Source organism: Agelaius tricolor, unplaced genomic scaffold (genome assembly GCF_023055355.1).
Source record: "Agelaius tricolor isolate 1412-34295 unplaced genomic scaffold, bAgeTri1.0.p SCAF_41, whole genome shotgun sequence".
NCBI classification, from domain to species: Eukaryota; Metazoa; Chordata; class Aves; order Passeriformes; family Icteridae; genus Agelaius; species Agelaius tricolor.
In genome coordinates this window covers 52,424-75,539 of record NW_027269301.1, presented here as the reverse complement: position 1 = coordinate 75,539, position 23,116 = coordinate 52,424, and the positions used below count along the sequence as shown (strand labels likewise).

General features: G+C 44.0%; 1 long non-coding RNA gene across 1 annotated transcript; it reads left to right on the top strand.

The window, feature by feature from the left end:
- The first annotated feature begins 9,598 nt into the window (after positions 1-9,598).
- LOC139603757 (uncharacterized) lies at positions 9,599-21,698 on the top strand. Its single transcript, XR_011683796.1, has 2 exons — positions 9,599-9,788; positions 16,495-21,698. It is a non-coding gene; the product is annotated as an uncharacterized lncRNA (long non-coding RNA).
- The last annotated feature ends 1,418 nt before the right edge of the window (positions 21,699-23,116 follow it).

Sequence of the window (23,116 nt, the reverse complement as noted above, 5' to 3'; positions counted from 1 at the left end):
TCAAAACCACAAAAGAAATGTTTCTTGTGGAAAAGTCTCCATGGCGTGGCAAGAGAAACTCCTCTCCCTAAGTGAACGGAAGAAAGAGAATTTTAGAGGTGGTAAACTGACTGGAAATCCCAGGTTTTGTCTCTTTACGTTGTCAGTGGAAAAAGAAAGAGGAGCTGGGGGGAGGAAAAGTGTTCTGAACGTTTATTCTGATTTCTTATTATTTTGCTTCTGTTAACAAAGCTTTCTTTATGCCCTTTTAAGTTTTGAGCCTGTTTTTGCCTTTCTCCTAATCCTCATCTAACAGAAATTAATAAATAATTCCAGTGGGTGCAACCCACCACACTGAATGGGTGCATTGGCCAAGAAACCTGGAACTGGCAAACCAAACCCACTCCAGGACAGACTCAGGTTTGATTCTGCAGTCCCCTCCTGGGGGAGAAGCCATGGGACCTCCTGGGAATTGACTGCAGCAGTGGCATCAACCAAAAAACGCTGCAGGAGACAGAGACTGCAGCTCAGTTCAGAGGGAACAGAGTCCCTGGATTTCTGCTTGGGAATTATTGATGTTTGGTGCCGTCACAGGGAGATCACTGTCCCTTTAAAATCCATCCTTTTAAAATCCATCCCCTTTTATTTCACCTGCACTCCGTATTTTAGTTCTGCTCCTTCCTGTGCATACCCAAGTGTCACATTCAAAGGGCTGTTCAGAGAACCCCCTTGGGGCCATCTGGCTTTATGGAGACAAGACACCAAGTGTGTCCACCTGCTGTGGAGCAGGAATGGTGCTGCAGGGGGATGGATGTGACTCCATGTGCATAAATTACAGCCTGGGAGGAATGAGGAACAGCCAAAGCTCAGCTCCAGCCTGCCTGCGCCTCTATTCCCCCAGTCCTAATCTAAAACTATGTAAATAAGGATTTAAACAAGGAATTAAACCTGTCTGAGGTCAGGGTGAGAGTGGGGAGGGAGCAAGGTTGGAGTAGAAACAAAAAAAAAAAATTGCAATAAAATCTGTAGAATTCCCTTTATTTGCACCCTGCTGCATCTCCAACAGCTGGGTGCTTGTAACGTGGCAGGATATTTTATGACAGTCCATTCCCACAAGGTGAATTAAAACAAGGATTAAAAAGCTCTTATAAATCAGCTTTTATAGCTGCCTAAACCACCTGCAAACTGTTGGGCCTTGTTTGCAAAATCTGCCATCATTCTGGTGTCAGGCTGATCCTGGTTTCATTAGCAGGGCTGGCATTGCCTGTGCTGGCAGGAGCCACCAACTGCATCAATTACCCCCGGTGTAATTGTGAGCAATGTCTTCATTCTGTCAACAGCGCTCCAGAGAGCCAAGGATGCCCTTTGTGCACCGTTTTTAATTGTCTCTGCTGGATGAGTTTTCAGCAGATTTCACCTCAATGAGGAGTGACAGAAAGACTGACGTGGGGCCTGATGTGAAATCCAAGAAGAACATTTACCAAGGGGCTTGCTGATATTTCTGAGCAGTTTATCAGTCAAAGGGGAGCTTGAGATACTGAGGATGAGTGAAGGAGTGTCTTGGTGGCCCAGTGTAGCACAGAGAAACCTCACAAATTAAAATCTGAGTTTTCCTCGTTGAGGGGGAGTTAAACTCTGGTTCACCAAGTTGTGCTGCAGCTGATGGGAACTCTGAATTTTGGAGGAAAATCTCGATTTCCCTCAGTGCAGTCGTTCCTCCATCTGAGGTTCTTAGGTTACAGCAGGGTTTTGGAACATGGCACAAAGTCTGTAAAATCTGTGTGATCAAAATCAACATCTGGGGTGTGCTTTACCCTTCTTCAAGGCTCCCCCAGTGCTGGATGCATTAAACTCCTGGGAGAAGACAATGGGCTGCAAGTTCTGTGCCACAAATTCGGTGAATTCTCTCGAAATCCTTCTGGACAAACGAGGTGTCCATAAATGCGTAATTAATGAACGTGAGAGGAACCAGCATTCACATCTGTACCCTAAATCCTGGGAGAAGACAATGGGCTGCAAGTTCTGTGCCACAAATTCGGTGAATTGTCTCGAAATCCTTCTGGACAAACGAGGTGTCCATAAATGTGTAATTAATGAACGTGAGAGGAGCCAGAAATCACATCTGTACCCTAAATCCTGGGAGAAGACAATGGGCTGCAAGTTCTGTGTCACAAATTCGGTGAATTGTCTCAAAATCCTTCTGGACAAACGAGGTGTCCATAAATGTGTAATTAATGAACGTGAGAGGAGCCAGCAATCACATCTGTACCCTAAATCCTGGGACCATGTGCTCAGAGAGTCTCTCTGTGCCACCAGTGAGTTTTTACAGCTCAACGCTTCACATCAAAGGTGAATTTTTGGTCGTGAGTAAATCCTTTTAAAAAACAAACAAAAAGCCCCAAAGGGGAATTGTTAAAGCTCTGCAAGGCTCTGTGCTGTGCTCAGACCTCTCCATCATCTTTTCCTTTAAACCCTGGACTGAGGTGACCGTGGCAGGAAGAGCTTTTCCCATCCATCAGGGCTGGATTTTGGCTGCCAATGCACCCAGAGCCAATTTAGCATCTGCTCCAGTCTGGGATCTGAGTCACACTGAGGTTTAAACCTGCTCAAAATCCTATTAAAGCCAGTGCTAAGGCCCCATAAGCTGAGCTGGGTTCAGTGGAGATCTACTCTACAGATTTCTTCTGGTATCTCAGCACATTTGGAGTTTTTTGGTCAGCCAGTACCTTTGGATGAGCTGTGGTTAAACTTGTCTGGGACAGCGGGGTGTGGGTTCTTATTCTTTGAAATTAGAGTGGAATGTGGAATGCACAGTCCTGCTCCTATTTCCAGGTTTCAAAGGTATCAAAGAATTAACCCATGAAAATTCATGCATTTTTGGCATTTTTATATTACCTGCCTGAGCTGTTGCACTACAGAGTTTTGGTAAAGGTAAAGCTGAAATTCAACGTACAGAAAGGGCATTAACCTTGTTTAGAGGGGTCAAATGTTCTATCGTGCACCATCATAAGGTTAAACCAGATTTTCCATGAGGTTCCTGTACTTTCATTGACTTCAGTAGAATTAAAATTCCTCCTCCAAAATTGGCTTGGATAAAGGTTCTATTTTCACCTTTTTTTTCCTTCACTTAAGTAGGTTTAAAGGCACAAACAGCATTTGTGCCTTGAGCAGAGAGCATCATCTGCACTCCAGGCAGTACCTGGTGGGAAATGTTCAGCTGGGACAGCAAGCCAAGCTCTGCCCCCCCTTCTTGGCACTGAGTAATTTAATGCAGTCATTAAAGAAATTTGATACAAATAATCTTACAACAGAGTAAGATCGGAATTCTGGCGCCTCCAGCCCTGACCACTGATGTGTCACTGGAGAAGGAACCACCTGAGAAGTCCATCCATGATAAACTGACAAAACTTCTGTGTTAAAAACTCATTACTTGCTGACCTGGGGCTGGGGTCACGGTTCAGGGGGATTTCTGGAATATCAACACAGCAAGATAAATATTCCCTGGAAGTAAATATTGGATTTCCAGCTCTGGCATGATGTGTTTAACTCAGCAGGACGTTTTCTCTTGGCTTCCCTGTGCCCAGCCTCTCATGAACATGTTTTATTCATTAACTCCAAAACTTTGTGAAGGAATAAGTGACAGCAATTATTAAACATTTGCTGCTTTCAATTTATCCCCTTAAATTCTGCTGGGGCTTTAACAGCTCAGGAAAAAGTTTGCAAGGTGATGGAGCAGGACTCCATCTGTTCAGACAGATTAAAGGGAGCTGAGGACAATTTTGAAAGGATGAACACTTAAGGCATTGTTATTGCTCTTGCTGAGTTTAATTACAGAGAGTGGGGACCAATAAATCCATCTGCAGGACATCATGATTGCTCTGGGAATGCACACCTCGGCTCCAAGGCAAAGTCAAAGGTGTTGCAGCTGGATGTGACCTACCAGGCCAGGCAGAAAGCTGGGAAGGGAATACTGGCAAAGGGAATGGGTGGGTTCGTTTCACATCTGTAAGAGCTGAAATGAGGGGTGCAGGACTATAGGAGCTCTTCAAAATGCAGTTTATTGTGTACAAAATGCAGTTTATTGTGTACAAAATGCAGTTTATTGTATCCAACATGCAGTTTATTGTATCCAAAATGCAGTTTATTGTGTACAAAATGCAGTTTATTGTATCCAAAATGCAGTTCATAGTTCATTGTATACACAAAATGCAGTTTATTACATCCAAGATGTCACAGCAGTCCAGGGTCGTGGGTGACAGAGCTGTGCCCACAGCTGTCAGCTCCAGATGCAGGCAGCCCTGGAATTCAGGGAATTAACGATGTTTGGTGCCACCACAGGGAAATCACTGTCTCTTTAAAATCCATCCCTTTAAATCCATCTCTCATTCAGACTCTCACTAATGGCAATCCGCGTTGGGCGCCACTGTAAGAGCTGAAATGAGAGATGTGGGCTCTTCAAAATGCAGTTTATTGTATACAAAATGCAGTTTATTGTATCCAAAATGCAGTTTATTGTATACAAAATGCAGTTTATTGTATCCAAAATGCAGTTTATCGTATCCAAGCTGTTGCAGCAGTCCAGGGTCGTGGGTGGCTACACATATTTTACTGGAGTAATTTCACCCTATCCATTAAAAAAAAAAAAAAAAAAAGAGGTTGCAAAATTGGGTTTTATTTCTCTCAAAGGTTTTCTGGGTTTGTCTTCCATGGAGGAACCAAACGTCCTGAGGACAGCCTGGATTGCTTCTCCAATTATGGCTGCTTTCCTAACTAATAGTTTTTAGATATTCCCTTTTAATGCTTTTTATGCCTCCTGAAAATGCCAGCAAAATTGCTCATAAATCATTGTCCTTTCCTTCAGCTCTCCTGGACTAATATAAATTCACTTTAATTACGATTCTGTTTGGAGTAAGTGCCTTGGGTCCTGCCTGGGTTTGGGGTGGGGTGGCTCAGGGCAGCTCATTAAAGAGCTGGGGTTGAGGTTGGGCTCATTGCATGGGGAAGGAGATCCTGGAAAAGGGATTTATCTGCTGGGGAAAATTCCAGCTTCCCTTCAGGAGCTTCGTTTTTTTACCTGGATGCGTTTCTGAATGGTTTCTTTGGATATTTTATCCTTAGAAAAATTTAAAAATATGCTTTGGATGTTTCCTCCTTCTCACTGCTGTTGGCTTGGTCCATGAAGCTTAGAAGCAAGTGGGTGTGAATTGATGGTGGTGGTAACTCCCCCAGGCACTCCTAGAGGTGTGGCAGTGACTGTGTTATTCTAAACACATTATTGTCATGTGCAAATCAATATTTGGTGGTGGGAAGAGCTGGGGTTGCTCATAGGAGTCAGCAATGTTTGGTGTTACTGATCCTGCGGCTTTTCGGTTATTTATGGAAGGATTTCCCAAGCTCCATCCCTGCAGAAAGGGCCCCTCAGCCACCCTGGATATCCTCTGGAGTACAAATGCCATCATTTTATATCCGTGCTGTGCCAGAACAAACACAATCAGCTGTGCTGAAATGACAAAAATCCTGATTTATGTCCCTGGGGAGTGGAGTCCAAAGGCAGCCCAGAGGTGAGAGCAGAGGTGTAACCTCGTGTTCAGCTCCCTCCACCGCCTCTTTAAGGAAACATCCATTCCTCCTGCTAAATACCAGGGGGAAAAGGCCTCTGTGTGCTCCATTTTTCTCTGCTGACATTTTGATGTGATTAAATTCATGGTGCTGCAGAGAAATATTGCCCAGCCCAGGAAAGAGTGGGAAGTTCTCCCAAAGCCAGCGAGTGCCTCACAGCTCCACTTCAGCAGAATTAGTGAAACACCTTTCCCTCTCACCTGGAAATTGATTTTTCCTCTGCATGGGGCGCTTCTGTTAAATGTTGAGTATCTTCTTTTTATTATTTGGCACAGCAACAAGCAAAAATATCAACCCTGGCACTTAGGACAGACCTGGAAGTTGGATGCAGGTGTGTCACAAGCTTAGAAACAGTAATTTGATTTCTGTAGCCAATTGTTTCTGGGCTATTGATGATAATTCAGGAGGCTAATTTGATATTTATAGTGATAATCATGATATTGATAATAATAGTGATATTTAATGTGATATTCAGGAGGCTTATGTGATATTTATAGTGATAATCATGATATTGATAATAATAGTGATATTTAATGTGATATTTATAGTGATAATAATGATATTGATAATATTAGTGATATTTAATGATATTCAGGAGGCTTATGTGATATTTATAGTGATAATCATGATATTGATAATATTAGTGATATTTAATGTGATATTCAGGAGGCTAATGTGATATTTATAGTGATAATCATGATATTGATAATAATAGTGATATTTCATGTGACATTCAGGAGGCTAATGTGATCTTTATAGCGATTTTTGGTTTTTTTAAGGAAAAATGTTGTGGTAGCCTGTGTCCTTTTGCATGTCTCAGTTTCCCTAGGAAGTGTGACTTCTGGCATTTGAGCAGGCACTAAACCACTTTCTTCTCAATTCTGTCACTGTGGAAAAACACCTCAGTGAAAAACCAGCGCTGAGAACTGGCCTGAGAACACGGGCAATGCCATGGCTGAAGCCTCTGGCTTTATTTTTTTTTTTTTTGAAGTATTTTTAAATTTTTCTGACATTCAGGATCACCAGAGGGAAGTTGTGATCTGAGGGGCAAAGAGCTGACTCACTCATTTTGTACTTGAGTCCATCTCAAGAAGAAAACCACCCTGCAGCTGACCTCAGTGATTAATCTTGGGCTGCCTGGTGATCTGGTTCTGCTCCGTTGTTCTCCCTTTTTTTTTCCTTTCTTTGGAGGTGATGTGAATGATTCTGTGCTGGCACAGCTGTGGGTGGCCCCAGAGCTGCAAGGTTTGGTTTTCACAGCATTCCTTATTTCCCAGAAATATTTAAAATAGTAGCTAGGACTGGTTAGGGGATCTTGGAGTGGTGTGGGTTGGAAGGAACCTTAAACCCATCTCGTTCCAGCCCCCTGCCACGGGCAGGGACACCTTCCAGCAGCCCAGGATGTTATTTGTTATTGTATTAAAAGTCATTTTCAGGGTCACAAAGTGAGAAAATGAGCTGGAAACAAGATCCAAGAGGCTTTGTGCTCGTAAACACCCTGCCCTCCATGGTCACCTTGCGAAAATTTAGTGGAGACGCACAGGGAGGTTCAGCAGGACTCGTGAAAGGCAGGAACAAAACAATTTCTGTGTGTTGAGCTGGTCACTCTGAGGAACTCCACATTCCCCTGAGCCTGTCCTGGGCAGAAATCTCCTGTCCCTTCACCTCTGCTCCTGGACAGCCTGAGGGAGGGTGTGTGGCCCAGGAGGGGTGAGATGCTCCGTGTTCCGAGCCCTCTCCTTTGGTGACATTGGCAGAAGTCACTAAGCCACTTAGTTTTTCAGTGCATCCCATAAAATGCAAAGTGTGTTTGATGAGAAACCACTCACCCCATTCTTTACAGCGCGCAGACAGAGTTATGAGCTTGGCCAGCAGCTTCCTTGATGAAAGAATAAAGTAGATTTTTTTTTTTTCCTCCCTCCTTCCACACTCCAAAATGGGCAGAATAAAAATTTTAATTACTTGTTTGTCTATAAATAATTCAGAGGAGCTATAGGTCGTGCTCGTACACGTGCACACATGAGAGAGATGCAGATCTTGTGCCAGAAAATGCCTTCAGCCTCTCACAGGTAGTAAATTCTGCATGGATTTATGGCCAGGAGCAGCAGTGCCCAGGCACAGAGAAATTGTGTGTCAAGGTGATCAGCAAAGGGCAGCAAGAAGAGGCTTTTCCCTCCTGGGAAGGCACCTCTCTCTCTCTCTCTCTCTCTCTCTCTCTCTTTCTGAGGAGTTTTTCCTACAAAGAGGAAAACCTTTTGCGGGTGAAATCAGCTGATAACTGAATGCACAAATATTAACAGTTGTTAGGAAAATTAATTCACAAACCCCAGCAGTTTATGTCCAAAAAGGAGACAGAGGAGTCCTTTTTGGCTTTACTGGAATAAAGGGAGAGGCCATGGGGCATCCCCTGGGGTCTCTCAGAGTTTTGGAGGATGCAGCCTCCCTTTTTATCCCAATTTCCAGCCACATTTCCCTTCTCTCTTTCCCCATTTCTGAGGTACTTGAGAGGTTCAGACTCCCCAGAACACCTGATCCCAAGGATTCCCCTCTAATGTGTAACCCTCCCTTTTCATTTTTAATTCTTACTGAATTCAGGGGTTTTTGCCCCTTGGCTGAGGTACCTGAGAGGTTCAGACTTCCCAATGCGCCTGATCTGGAACGTTTCCCTCTAATGTAAACCCCTCCCTTTTAATTTCTAATTCTTATGGAATGTAGGGGTTTTTCCCCATTTCTGAGGTACTTTAGAGGTTCAGACTCCCCAGAACACCTGATCCCAAGATTTCCCTCTAATGTATAACCCTCTCTTTTAATTTCTAATTCTTACAGAATTCAGGGGTTATTCTTCCCCATTGTTTCTTTCATCTTTCAATGTCTAATTTCGCTTATCAGCAACCCTAAAGTTTATTTGTAAAAGCAAATCTCTTTTTCCATTCACCAATCAGCGGAATCCTTCCCATTGTGATGGGATATTTGAAGGAGGAGGAATGGCAATGAGGACAGATGATTGGCCCTAGAAGCCTACAAAGTGCATCCTCTGAAAATGTAAATACACCTGAAGTCAGGTCCAGAAAAGAAAGGGGGCTCTGGGGTGTGGAAGACCCCATTTATGTCGGATTAAATGTTCAGTTAAAGTCACTTAATGCAGTAAAATATCTCAATTTCCACTGCAGCTCTGCCTTTGGAGCTCCTGCCCCAGCAAGGACTGACATCTGCCTGAGGGGCAGAGCCAGAGATGGGAGAGAGCTCAGGATGGATCATTACTGCCTAAGTAAGCATAAAATACCCATGCATTTTCCCACAGCTCTGCTCTGGGAAAATAAAACCTGCCTGTTTCCCCCTATTTACTGCCACGGGCTCGCGGTAATCACCGATTGCAAAGTCACTCATAAGAAAGTTAAAGCCTGAGCGGTGCCGTGGGATTCGAGCACATATGGAAATTATTCTACAAGGGACCATTTCTGCAGCCCTGGGACGGGTTTGCATCCCTTGACTGACCAAACATCGCTGCTTTATTGCCCACCAAGATGGGAAATTGAAGATTTTTCCTTTCCAAAAAGCAGCTTTGGTGGGGTGATACCAAACAGCGGGGTGGGTGAGGGATGGACCTTCCCAGGGGCCTTTCCTGAGGGATGGAGGTGCTGCTCTTTCCATCCCAGGCCAAGAACAAGTTTCATTTTTTGAGTTTTTCCAACAGAAAGAGGGAGCTGGGTGTTGTGTTTATGGGGTGCCCCAATGAAGGAAGGAATGATGAATCTGACTTCATGTTTTCAGAAGGTTAATATATTATTTTATGATACTATATTATATTAAAGAATATTAAACTATACTAAAGAATTATTATATTAAAGAATACTAATTATTGCATATTATTAGATTAGATTATTATTTTAATTATATATATCTTATATAAAGAATTTTTATATATCTTATATAAAGAATACTAATTAATACATATTATTAGATTAGATTATTTTAATTATATATATATCTTATATAAAAGGCAAATGTAAACAGGAGGAGGAGCCAATCCAGCTTCCTACAAGGCTCCCACTTTGCCAAAAGCTGCCGTTCCTCCTGTGCCATGGTGGCTGCACCTGGGGGTGCTTCTGCTCCTGGGGGGACCCCTCTGGAATTGCAGCCTTCCAACACAAACACGGGCCAGGGACACCTTCCTGCAGGGTCTGAACCAGGTGAGGCTCCTCAAGCACGGGGATGGACGGGCAGAGGTGCTGAACCTCAGTGGGAGGAAAAATAAATGGAGAAAAGTGGGAAAAGGAGCATCCTGGCAGCTTTTAATGTTGTCTGCAGATGAATGGATGTGATCATTTCACAGGATCAGAATATGCTGAGTTAGGAGGGACCCATCAGGATCAAATCCCTCACAGGACACCCCCACAACCCCACCCTGTGCCTGAGACCATCACCCTGGTTTGTGGTTGGCAGCAGATTTTCAGTTTTAACAAAAAATCATTCCAAAATTCCTCGGCTCGCCATCATTTTAGAGAGGATTCTTGTTCTGAGATGTGCTGGGAGTCGTGACATTCCTCCAAAAGGGCTCACGTGCGGAGGAGTGTCAGGAATGCCAAGATTCAGATCCTGGCAGTGCTGCCAAGACACAGCAGAAGGACAAGGTCGATTTTCAGCGTGGTTCCAAGAGAAGGAGGGAAAACAATATGGGAAGGGCATGTCTGAGGCACAAAACCTGGGCAGAGAGGAGAAAAATCTGTGTTTGGTTTCTGCTGGCAGCAGGAGCTGCCTTGGATTGGAGTTTTGGGAGTGAATTCCTGCTGTGTCCTAAGGCAAGGAAAACAGGCAGTGATCGGGAGAGTGGGCCCCAAATTCCTCCCCTGTGCTGCAGGAATCCTAAAAAATGCTGAGAACAGCCCAGGAGGGCCATGGTTGGAGTGCTAAACCACTTAAATCCCTCCAGCAGATGTGGATTCCTGGGAAAATGGGAGCATGGACAGTGGGACTGGTGTGGCCATGGCTGATATGAATAAAAACTGTTCAACTCACCTTGTGAAAAATTTACTCCCATTGAGCAGAAATTGACTCCCTACAACACATTTCAACTCATGGAATGGCCCCATGACATTTCCTATAAACCCTAATGAAATTTGGGATGAACCACCAAGATTTTTTTCAGCATTTTTATGGCAGAAATCCTTCCCAGGGACTTTTATTTTTTTTTTTTCGGGATCCCTGAGAGTTGGAAATTAATATTATTAGAGTTCTTGAAGAGAACAAGTGTGGCACAGCTACAGCTTCTGCTGCTGCTCAGCTTTGATTAAAACCTCTTCATGTTTATTTTGGAGAGAATCATGAGGCGTTTGGGTGTTGCTAAATATAAGTGGGATGACTCAAAGGGAACGCTGAGGTCCAGATTTGGAGCAATGAATCAGGGAGATGTTTTGAGCACTATCAAACCCCACTTCAGATTCTCCAGATTGCCAGCAAATGGAAACAACAAAGCCGAAGAAATTGTTTTGTTTGGGGCTGCATTTTTAGGTGAATGAGGCTTGGAGAGAACCTTGCAGGTATGGGAGGGTTTTAATGCTGCACTCCTTAATAATTCCTATATATGTGACATTTTTTCCCCCCAAAATTTGGGCATTTGCCTGGCTTCTAATGGAGAGGGACTGATATTGAGGTGTTGAACTGAACATTGACCTTTTCCTCTGCCCCCCCTCAACTTTGAGCCTTTTTAAGGTATTTAAGCATCTAAAGAAACACATGGACATAAATTTATAAAATTACTTATTTAGAAATAAGTATATACAATTTATTTCTAAAAATAAGGACGGTTTCTGTTGGAAGGACCTGGAATCTCCTCCCCATGGGCAGGGACGCCTTCCCCTAGACCAGGTGGCTCCAAGCCCCATCCAGCCTGGCCTAAAGTTGTCCAGTTTTGGTGGGGTTTTTTTTTGTGTTGAAGGTAGTTGCACTCATTGGTATAATCTGAGTGGTTTGGGAAATCCTGAAGAACGTTAAATTCCCACATTTAGGCAGGTGGGCACCTCCAGAAAACTCATCCACAGAGAATCTACTACTTTGTGCAGCAGGAAGAAAGGTTTTAAACCCCAAACCAATCCCATATCTGTTTCATTTGTGGTGTGATGTGTGTGATAATCACACAGATAATTTCCAAGAGTGTTTATTCTAAATCTGAATTTTAAGCCATGTTTTTTTCCCACAGATTCCATTCTTTTTGGCTAAAGCTACAACGTGATGTTGTTTGCAGGGGTCTTAGGATGAGGGAAGAGACGAGGATCTGACTCCATGTTTCAGAAGGCTTGATTGATTATTTTATTATAAATATTATATTAAAACTATACTAAAAGAATAGAAGAAAGGATTTCATTTCACAGGCCAGATCTGTTCCAAGCCCAGATGAGATGAAGGAGCAGTGCAGGCATTGAGCCCCACTACAAATCTCCCTCTCCTTTGGACCTGGCAAGGAGCTGCTTGACTGAGCCTGAAATGCACCTTCTCAAGCTTTAAAATGTTATCATTTTTTTTTGTCTGGCATTTTGTGGGCACGGAAATATTGATGCAGTTGACCACAAGTGCTAAAGAGAGAAAAAAATCCATTTTGTAGTCAGAGCTGAGTGGGTGAATTCACAAGCTGAAGATGCCTCACTGGGGTGGATCCTTTTAAAAAGGAACAGATTTGTAAATGTTAATGTACGAATAACTTCGAAGGAGAGAAATTACATGTTGGTTTTGTTAAAAGTCTTTTTATTCATGGTGCTGCTTAATTAAGGTGAATTTTTTCATTACAAGGAAAAAAAATCCCTTTACAAAGGGGCTGTAGAATATTAGATGAAGTTCATCCTGTACAGAGGGAAGGACTTAGGATATTGAAATAAGAAGAATCGCTGAATTTCCCATTTCCTGCCTCTGTCCAGAGTGGCATTCTCATTTTCCTGTAGCCCTGACAGGCAGGAGGTGCCTTTCTGCTTAAAATACATTTCTTTAATTTCTCAAAAAAGGATTTCTTTAATTTTTGAAGTGCTGTGTTTCTGCTTTTCCTAATGCTGGGCCTAAGACAATTCCTGTCAAATTTCCAAAGGGAACAGAGTGAATCCAAGCGCTTTCCATCACATATGAAACCTGTATTGACTCTGAAGCTGGAAATCCTAATCAAGTAGAGTGCATTATCAAGTCTGATAAATCTTAACAGACCTTCTAATCAATAAAGCCTGCAGTGTGTGCCAGAGCACACAGCCAGGTCAGGAAATACGATTTTCGGGAAAGGCAGAGAATTCCTGCACGTTTATTTAGGATGAACATCTGAGCCACGGCATTACTGCTTTATGGAAGGGGTTTAAGGTGACTCTGAGCTGAACTTAGTGAGGTTTTAATCTCAATTCAGGGGGATTTTCATGATTTTTTTTTAAATCTCACCTGAGTGAAGTTTTAATCCCAATTCAGGGGTTTTTTTCAGCTGTCATAGACCAGGGATCCCATACAACAGAGAAGCAGCTCTTTGGAGGGGCTGTGCTGCTTGGATCAGATGTGTGTGCAGAGAGGGGATATCCTTGTGCCCCATTCCTCACTTTTCCATGTATTTATCCCTTTGCCAAAATCCCAGAAGGAGCTGAACCTCACAGACTCAAGGGCTGAGAAGCCACTGGTGTCACTTTGCAGCTCAGGGAGCTTTGGGCTAAGCTGAGCAGAGTTTGCCATGTTCTCAGCCCTGATTTTTTTTTTTTTTGGCAATCCCTTTATTCCTACTGCTTCTTACACCTCCCAACAGATTGGCCACCAACCTCCAAGGAGCCTTGGAACTCCTTGGCTCTGGTTTTGGGACTTGGGGATGGGGATGAGCTCCTGCTTTGGGGGCCAACAGCCTTCCCATGGAATGCTGATAATTCCAAAGTTGGGAATTTGATCCCCAGCCGGGCCATTTATTTCAGAGCTGATCCCGGTGAGTCCCTCCCAGCTCAGAATATTCCATGGAATTTGTGTTTGGGCTGCTTTGGGCACACACAGCCCCTGTTCCAAGGGGCTGTAGATGATGTTTATTGTCCTTGCTGGCTCCATGTGGAAATATTCCTGAGGAGGGAAAGGTTCCTGTGGGTGCTCTGCAGCCTTTGCTGGGTTCTGGGTGCAGCTCTCACCCCACATCTCCGGGGCAGCTGCAGGGAGAGTCATTCCCTGAACTCAGGATGAGGCAGGACAAACCATTGTTACTTCTCTCAACTGCACATTTATTACATTTCCAACCTGAAAAGCTGTCCCCCTGCCAGGATTTCTCTACAAAAGAAGGATAACCTTGGCAGGCTGCTGAAATCCTGCTTCCCTTGGCAGGGGGAGGCCAAGTGCTGCCTGTGCCCTGAAGGCAGACGCTGCAAATCCTCTTCCTGGGGCTGCTGCTTTATTCCCACAAGGGCTCAGGACTGAGCAGACACTGCAGACAAAGATATTTCAAGCCCCTCTTCTCCCTTCACTCGGGGAAATTACATTTTGCTGTGCAGTGTTTAATCTGTCGGTTGGGCCTGTGCAAAATGACAAGTGAGCGTGATTTAATTTTATGATAGTGCTGCATTAGATGACCACTTTATGTTGCTGTAAAAGAAGAATTTGGAGTGGTGGCGTGCTCTGCTTCTCCACATTTGATATCCTTGGTTCCTAGAGTCTGAGAATAAATTCTTAGGGATGTTAAGAGTGGCATTGGTGTTGAGGCCTGGTTGCCTGTGTGGATGTATTTGGGAAATTGGGTGTCACAGGAAGGTCTGAGGCTTTGGCATAATTTTATTGGGATTTGACAAAATATTCTTCTCTCCTGGAGCCTGGGATTTGACAAAATATTCTTCTCTCCTGGCTGGTTGCCCATGTTGGTGTAATTGGGAAATTGGGTGTCACTGGAAGCACTGAGGCTTTGGGATTTGGGATTTTATTGGGATTTGACAAAATGTTCTTCTCTCCTGGAGTCTGACAATAAAATCTTAGGGATGTTGAGAGTGGGATTTGACAAGATCTTCTTCTCTCCTGGAATCTGACCATAAAATCTTAGTGATGTTGAGAGTGGCATTGCTGTTGAGGCCTGGTTGCCCATGAGGGTGTATTTAGGAAATTGGGCGTCACTGGAAGCACTGAGGATTTGGGATTTGGGATTTTATTGGGATTTGACAAAATGTTCTTCTCTCCTGGAGTCTGACAATAAATTCTTAGGGATGTTAAGAGTGGCATTGCTGTTGAGGCCTGGTTGCCTGTGTGAATGTATTTGGGAAATTGGGCATCACTCGAAGCAATGAGGCTTTGGGATTTGGGATTTTATTGGGATTCAACAAAATGTTTTTCTCTTCTGGAATCTGAAAATAAAATCTCAGGGATGATAAGAGTGGCATTTTATTGGGATTTGACAAAATGTTCTTCTTTCCTGCAGTCTGACAATAAAATCTCAGGGATGTTGAGAGTGGCATTGCTGTTGAGGCCTGGTTGCCCATGAGGGTGTATTTGGGAAATTGGGCGTCACTGGAAGCACTGAGGCTTTGGGATTTGGGATTTTATTGGGATTCAACAAAATGTTTTTCTCTCTGGCGACCATGACAGGACCCAGGGAAGGGCTGGAGCTGTGTCAGGAGAAGTTTAGGTTGGCTATGAGGGAAAGGTTCTTCCCCCAGAGGGTGCTGGGCTAAATTGAGAGCCCCTCTTTCAATATCAACTCCGTGTGCTAGGGAAATCAAGACACATGATTGTCTCTTTTTTTCAGCTAAGTGAAAAAGATTTCTTTTTAATGTCTGGGTGAGTGAAAATCTCTGCTATTTGCTGTGATATTTCCTTTCAAAAGGCACTGCTTTGTTTTGGTGGATAACTATTGCTTTTCCCTTTGCTTGTCTGCCTTAAAAATTTCTGTGAGTACACACAGCTGTGATGAAGCTCCTTTCCTTCCACTGTCACTCACAGCCTTTTCAGCAAGAGCTTTGTTTAGAGCTGAAAAACCACGATGCTGAGAAGTTGCCTGAAGAAAAAAAAAATTGGAAAGTAACATGTTGTAGCAAGCAGGAGTGTTTTTTTTTTTTTTCATTTTGTTTTTATCATTATGAATTAAGTTGGCAGCAAAACAAGAGGATGAGTGAGCTGGACAAACTGAGGCTGAAGGAAAAAGAGGAGGTGGGAGGTGATATTTTCATGACACTCACCCATTTTAGTTGTCCAGTCAGTGATTGAGGGGTTCTTTAAGGCCTTTCACCAGCAGTTTTCTGTCTCTTGCTTGGCTCAAACCACAGGCAAATAAACATTGAAATTCCAACCTGAGATCAGGACAAATCTCTAAAATTCTCCATCCTCTCAGGACAATGCATGCTGAAATTGGGTATCCTGATCCAGGTGTCTTTTCCACCTGGCTGGGGGGAACACTCAGCTCTAGCAGGGTTTGCATTTTCAAATGGCATCTCCTTAGAAGCAGATTGGAGTTTTTTCCAGTGGTGTGGTGAAGCTGGTGGAGATAATTCCCTTCCTTAGGCTGCTCCATGTGTAAAATTAGATCAGGAACCTGAGGTGATTCAGTCAGACTGGAGATCTGCCTTAAGAACCTGTGTCTGCCTGAACCTTGGGGTGTTTTACAAGCTCAGGCCAAATCTCTTCTCCTTCAATATCCCAAAGAAGTCACAGAAGAATGACCTGAACAATTTGGCAAGGCTCCCCATATGCATTTCACCTGCATGAGGAAGGATATTCTAAAGGAAATTTTGAAAGGCTCTCTAATTCCCAAGCAAATCACAGAGTACAACAGAGATAAATATTTGTGTCCCTGAATTTTAAAAAATGTGCTGTAATACCTACATACCACAGGATGGAGTTACAGACTTAACTTTAGATTTGCCTGCCTTTTAGCCCAATGTTTGTTTTAATATGTTTTGGTGGTTTGTTTTTTCTTTTTATACACAGCTTACTTGCAACAGATGTGACCAAGCATATTGGAGAGGATTCTTCCACCTTACAAAGGGCAGAACAAGGTTATAGCAGGCACAAATCCTGTCTGTGGGAACAGGTTGGAAATGGAGCTTGTGCCATGGCCCTGAGTGCTTTAATCTTCTGTTATCTCCTGGGATTCAGTGCCCAACAAAGATCCCCCTCTTCCAGAAGCCACAAAATCATTCAGGTTGGAAATGACCTCTGGGATCATCCAGTCCAACTCCCAGCCAAGCCCTGGGTGCCTGGAAACCACATCCAAAGGTGCCACCTCTGCCTGAGTCCTGAACCCCACCAGGAATGGGGACTCCAAACCTCCTTGGGACTGTAACAACTCTTCCAGTGGGGAAATTCTCCCTGATATCCAACCTCAGCCTCCCCTGGCATAACCTGAGCCTTGTAGTCCTGCAAGAGGGGGGGGACTGTGCTGTGCTGAGGGAAGGGTTGGACATGGAGCTTGTGCCATGGCTCTGAGGGCTTTAATCTCCTGGGATTCAGTGGCCAACAAAGATCCCCCTCTTCCAGAATCCACAAAATCATTCAGGTTGGAAATGACCTCTGAGATGAAATGACCTCATCCAGTCCAACTCCCAGCCAAGCCCTGGGTGCCTGGAAACCACATCCAAAGGTGCCACCTCTGCCTGAGTCCTGAACCCTACCAGGAATGGGGACTCCAAACCTCCCTGGGACTGTAAAAACTCTTCCAGTGGGGAAATTCTCCCTGATATCCAATCTCAACCTCCCCTGGCATAACCTGAGCCTTGTTTCTCTGCAGTCCTGCGACAGGCTGTGCTCTAGAATGAAATACTCTCCTTCTATCCTAATTCTATACTCTAGAATAAAATCCACCCGATGCCCTGGAGCTGGACATGCACTGGGTGCTGGCACTGCAAAACATGCAGGGATTGCAGCTGGGATGGGGAGAGGCTTCCCCAGGGATTCATTTCCAAGCTCCCCCTCAGCAGGATTTGGTATTTCTCACCTTCTCTGGCTGCGGAAAGGTGAGAGGATTTGATTACAGGCTAAAAACAATTGTGAAACTGAACCTACTCATGTTTGCAAAACACTTGGAAATCTCCAGATTGTGGAATTGGCAGAATTAATAATTACCATCTCCACCAGCCTGGCACTCCCCTACCTGTCAATCCTCACACAGGAGCACTTTTTCTTGGGGAAGTTTTGGAGCAGAGCTGCTCCAGGAGAGGTGGGTGTTGGATATTTCCATCCCCAGGGAGGAGCCAATTTTCCCATGGAAAAATAGATCTGGCTCTAGTTTGGATTTTTCTAACTCCATGGAAAGAGCCTTTTGCCCTGCCTTTAGGATATCTGTGAGAAAAATCTCTTTCTTCCCCAGGTACTTTTAGATCATCATCTGCTAATAATGGGCTTTATCCCCTTGCTGTGGCAGGTGACTGTAAAGCTGTCACCAATCATTTGGCTTTACAGCCATAGCAATTATACCAGGCCTTTTTTATTATATTTGGAATGCCGTGTTAGTAGTGTAGAATAAATTAAGCTTAGCCAGAATTATGCTGGCTCTATATCCCATTAATATTTGGGATCAGGCAGCATTTACAACAGAACAGCACCTGCAGAGGTTATTGTGGACAGACAGAAGAGGTGTCTGTCCTGGCCTTGGACACTTACAGGGATGCAGCAACCACAGCTTCATGCCAGGGCCTTCATCCCCAGTAAAGAAATACTAGTTTTACACTGATTTATCTCTGTCACATGATTAAGAAACATCTAAGGGTAATTCTTTATATAAAATGTTTAAAACACATGCTGGGTTTTGGGAAATATTGAGAATTTGCATTATTTCATGGTAGTTTTGGCACCTGATCTGTTGCTGTTGGTCTGAGGATAATTCCAAAAGCAAAAAAAAAAAAAAAAAGAGAGAAATTGCAACATTTAGTTTTGTTGATCAGTGTTAAATCAGAATCAAGATAATCAAAGGATATAATTGGGAGTAGAATGTGCTCAGGTTTAAGCAGGTTTCCAAGAAATTTCAACCCAGGCTTGCCTTGAATTTTATACTGAAATCTGTTGGTGAATGGGAAAATTCCCAGGCAGGAGCTGAAAAGCTCTTTGAAGCATGGGGAAGAAGCAGCACCAAATAAAATAAAGGAATGCAGTGATGTTTCCAGGGGGTTGGACTGGGTGATCCCTTCCACCCCATTCTGGGGTTCTGTGAGGCCTGGTTCTCCACAGAAGCTGGGGAACCAAACCCAAACCTCTCCTCTTGTGAATCTCTCTCACAATCCAACCTGGCACTGAAAATGTGGGAATGTGAATGGATGGGACCCCCAAACCAAGCTGGGGTCATTAACAAGGGGCAGTTTCTCAGTTTCGTTTCAGTGATGCTCCCCTGTAATGAGTTCAATACTCATTAATCAACTCTAACATTCCTATAAAGCCAGTTACGGGATGGCAGCAATCTGGTGATCCTTCCACCCCATTCTGGGGTTCTGTAAGGATCTGGCTCTCCACAGCAGCTCGGGAACCAAACCCAAACCTCTCCTCTTGTGAATCTCTCTCACAATCCAGCCTGGCACTGAAAATGTGGAATAACCCCAAACCAAGCTGGGGTCATTAACAAGGGGCAGTTTCTCAGTTTCGTTTCAGTGATGCTCCCCTATAATGAGTTCAATACTCATTGAACAACTCTAACATTCCTATAAAGCCAGTTATAGGATGGCAGCAATGTGGTGATCCTTCCACCCCATTCTGGGGTTCTGTGAGGATCTGGCTCTCCACAGCAGCTGCAGAGCCAAACCCCAACCTCTCCTCTTGTGAATCCATCTCTCACAATCCAGCCTGGCACTGAAAACGTGGAATGTGAATGGATGGGACCCCCAAACCAAGCTGGGGTTATTAACAAGGGGCAGTTTCTCAGCTTCATTTCAGTGATGCTCCCCTGTAATGAGTTCAATACTCATTAATCAACTCTGTAATGCTCCTATAAAGCCAGTTATGGGATGGCAGCAATCTGGTGATCCCTTCCACCCCATTCTGGGGTTTCTGTAAGGATCTGGCTCTCCACAGCAGCTGGGGAACCAAACCCCAACCTCTCCTCTTGTGAATCTCTCTCACAATCCAGCCTGGCACTGAAAACGTGGAATAACCCCAAACCAAGCTGGGGTCATTAACAAGGGGCAGTTTCTCAGCTTCATTTCAGTGATGCTCCCCTGTAATGAGTTCAATACTTACTAATCAACTCTGTAATGCTCCTATAAAGCCAGATATGAGATGGCAGCAATATATGGTGTGATGTTACAGGCTTTTCATAACATTCCAGAGTAATTAGGACATAAAATTGAACTGAAACTTTAAAAGACCTTTCAGCTCTGTTCTCTCTCTAGATATACTGCACTTCAGCAGGCAAAGGCAGTAATTTAATATTGACTTCTGTCTGCAAGATTACCATATAATCTAAATGCTAATAACAATTAAAGCACAGCATGGTGATTAAAGTGTCTCTTGAATATTGAAAATACAGGTAATAAATGGGGCAAGGATGTGAGGCAGAGTCGGAGTTGAAGGATCTGTTCTGAGGGGCTGTGCTGCAAAAAAAATGAGTTGGGCTGGAGAAGTTTTGTGCACAGTCTGTGCTTCTTTCACGCTCAGCCCTCAAACACAGCCTTGTTTGATATATTTTCATTCCAGGCTCTGTCATATGGAAAGCAGGCTTGTGAAGCCAACATCTGAACTCTTTTTATTTCCTTCTCCCATCTCTATAAACAATAGTTTGTCTCGGGAGAGGTTCAAGGGATGGTTTCCCTCACAAGTTGAGAGGAGTATTTCCTTTTGGGAGTTAGTTCTTGTTAGCCAAGTACACACTTCAGAGTTTTCTAGGAGGCAGAAGAACCCTGAGAGGCAGCTAAAACAAGAAAGGAAGGACATGAAATGCAGAAACCCTTTAAAAAAACCTACAGTCATGTTTGAAAGAGTGTGAGATCCATTAAACTCGGGGAACACCGGGGTAAATGTGCAGCACAAAAGGTCCCTGAGCTCAGCTGTTGGTTCTTCCAAAGCTCTGTTTGTGTTTCCCTGTGCTTGTAGCCCAAAGCAGGAGCTCAAACCCTGAATTTCATGGATTTTTAATGGATTTATCCACAGTAGTTTTAATGGAGATGAAATGTAAGTGTTGGAGCAACAACGCCCCCAACTTTGTGTGAGGAGTTACAACCCACAAGAGTTTGAATAGATTGACAGTGAATTTATCACCGGGTGAAAAAGTAGAATTTTGGGTATTTAGAATGGGGGTTCAGGAGGCAAGATGGAGGAATCTGGGTGTGTCCTGTCCTCATCCTCCTTGTCCTCCTCATCCTCCTCGTCCTCGTCCTCCTTCTTCTTCTTCATCTTCTTCTTCTTCTTTGTCTTCGTCTTCTTCTTCTTCTTCTTCGTCTTCTTCTTCTTCTTCTTCTTCTTCTTCTTGTCCTCCATCTTCTGCCGTGTTGGTGACACTTTTGGATTGGTTTAGAGCAGAGACAGACTGTCTAACACAGGTGATGGGTATTGGAAAATTATTGTAAATAAAGCACAGGTAGTTTTTAGTACAAAAAGCCGACACCACCCCAAGGGCAGGGACTGTGCCACAGCCCGACCTGCTGGACAGATCTCAGCAGGTCAGAGGAAGAATGGAATAGATGAGAGAAAATAAACAACCTTGAGAACCAAAGCCAAAGGATCCCATCTTCCTTTTCAGCCTCGAAGCTGAGAAAAAGAGACTTTCCAACACCTCAAAGTCATCTCAACCCCAGAGACCTCGTCAGCACGGCAGCACCAAGAGGAGCAGCAGAAAAGCTCCTGTGCTGGCAGAGAGGAGCAGGGAGAAGCCCATGGACCATTCTGATCCCCAGCTCTGGTTGTAGCTGATGGAACAGGGACAAAGCTCCCTGTGTGGCTGAGGCTCAGCAATGAAAGGCCCCGTTGCCCTGATTTTTTAAGATTTTCTAAGCCTTCTGATGTTGACATTCTTGTAACGAACTTTCTCACACTTTCTGTAGATAACTTATCGCTTTCCATTATTTTCTAGAGGAGGAGAAATCTGATGGGCTGTTGGTTTGCCCAGTGTCATTGGAGAGGTGGCACTGTCACCCTCCAATCCACTGTCACTTTTGGAAATCCATAAATGTTGGAGTCAGAAAATAAACTCCCCTTTTTCTTCACCTTGAGAGCAGCAATGTTGTTTCGTGTCCTACGGTGACAGCCCTGAGCTGTCTGTGTGAGATGGTGTTCAAAGGGAAGAAAGGGGGGGAAAATTAACTCAACATTCTTGTAACCACTTGAACAAGATGCAAATAAAATGGAGAAAGGCTTTTGTGTGTGTGTGTGTTGGGGTGTTTGTGAGCTGGGATTTGCAGAGCAGATCCATTATCCTTGATGAAAACATTTTGACTGCTTTTTGTCAGAGCCCTTCTGTGCTCTAAGTGCTTCTCTTCATCATAATGGGCTTCCCTGATAGATATCCCTGCCACTGCCACCAATCCGGCTCCAAGCTTTATTCCTTTAGAATTTAAGAATGTGGGTTTTATGATAATGCTTTTCCTGTGGCTGGTGAGCAGTGCCCAGGGGTTTGAAGCATTTGTTATTGTTAATAATCCATGTTTAATAGAACCGCTTTCTTCTGGAGATGGCAAAGAACTTGATCAATTTTGCAGAGGGGAATTATTTCACCTGGTAATGAAATACCCTCATCTCCTTGGCCAGAAGAGGAATAAGATGGGACAGAGCAGCTCAGCAGAAGAAATGCTGGGTGGTTCATCAGCTGTAATAAGAAAATCCTTTGCTATTTTGGGCACCTCTCTTCATTCCAAGCAAGCAAAAAAATAAAAAAAATAAAGAAGTGTGATGGAGATGAAGGACCTGGGGAGATGAAGAAAGGTCATTTTCCTGACACAACTGGACACATGCAAGGAAGAGGAGGAGGATCTCTGTTTTGGAGCTGTCTGTTAGGAATAGATTGGACAGGGCATCTTGGCCCCACGGGAGGGAATCAGTCAGGACTCGCTGCGAAGGCATCGCTCGCATGAGCCGGGTTTGATTCCTCCCTGAGCTGCTGGGGAGCAGCTCCTGACAGTGCCCAGCCCAGGGGTAGGACAGGGAGTCCGTGGAGAGCCTCAGGACACTGAATTTAATGGGGCCCTCACTGCCTGTCTCTGTGAACAAGGCAGAATTACAATATTTGAATCTCCTGGCAAGGGGGGGGTTGTAAGGCGTGCTGGCAAATTTGGCTGGTTTGCATTCCTGTGAATTACAGATTGAATCTCCAATTTTTAACCTGCACATTCCTTGTGTGGGTCTGTTCAAAGGGAAAAACACTTGCCTGAACGACCTGGATCATTTCTGAGGTCTGAGGCAAAATAAGGGATTGTCTCTGTGCTCATCTGGGAACAAGGAAGAATTACAATATTTGAATCTCCTGGCAAGGGGGGGTTGTAAGGTGTGCTGGCAAATTTGGCTGGTTTGTACTTGTGGGAATTACAGATTGTTCAGGAAAAGGAAAAGGGGCTTCCAGAAAAAAACAGTCCCCCAGAAATCCTCTGCCATAAAACTGCCCTGTTTTATGTGCAAGATCCTGTTTGGGTGCTCCTGT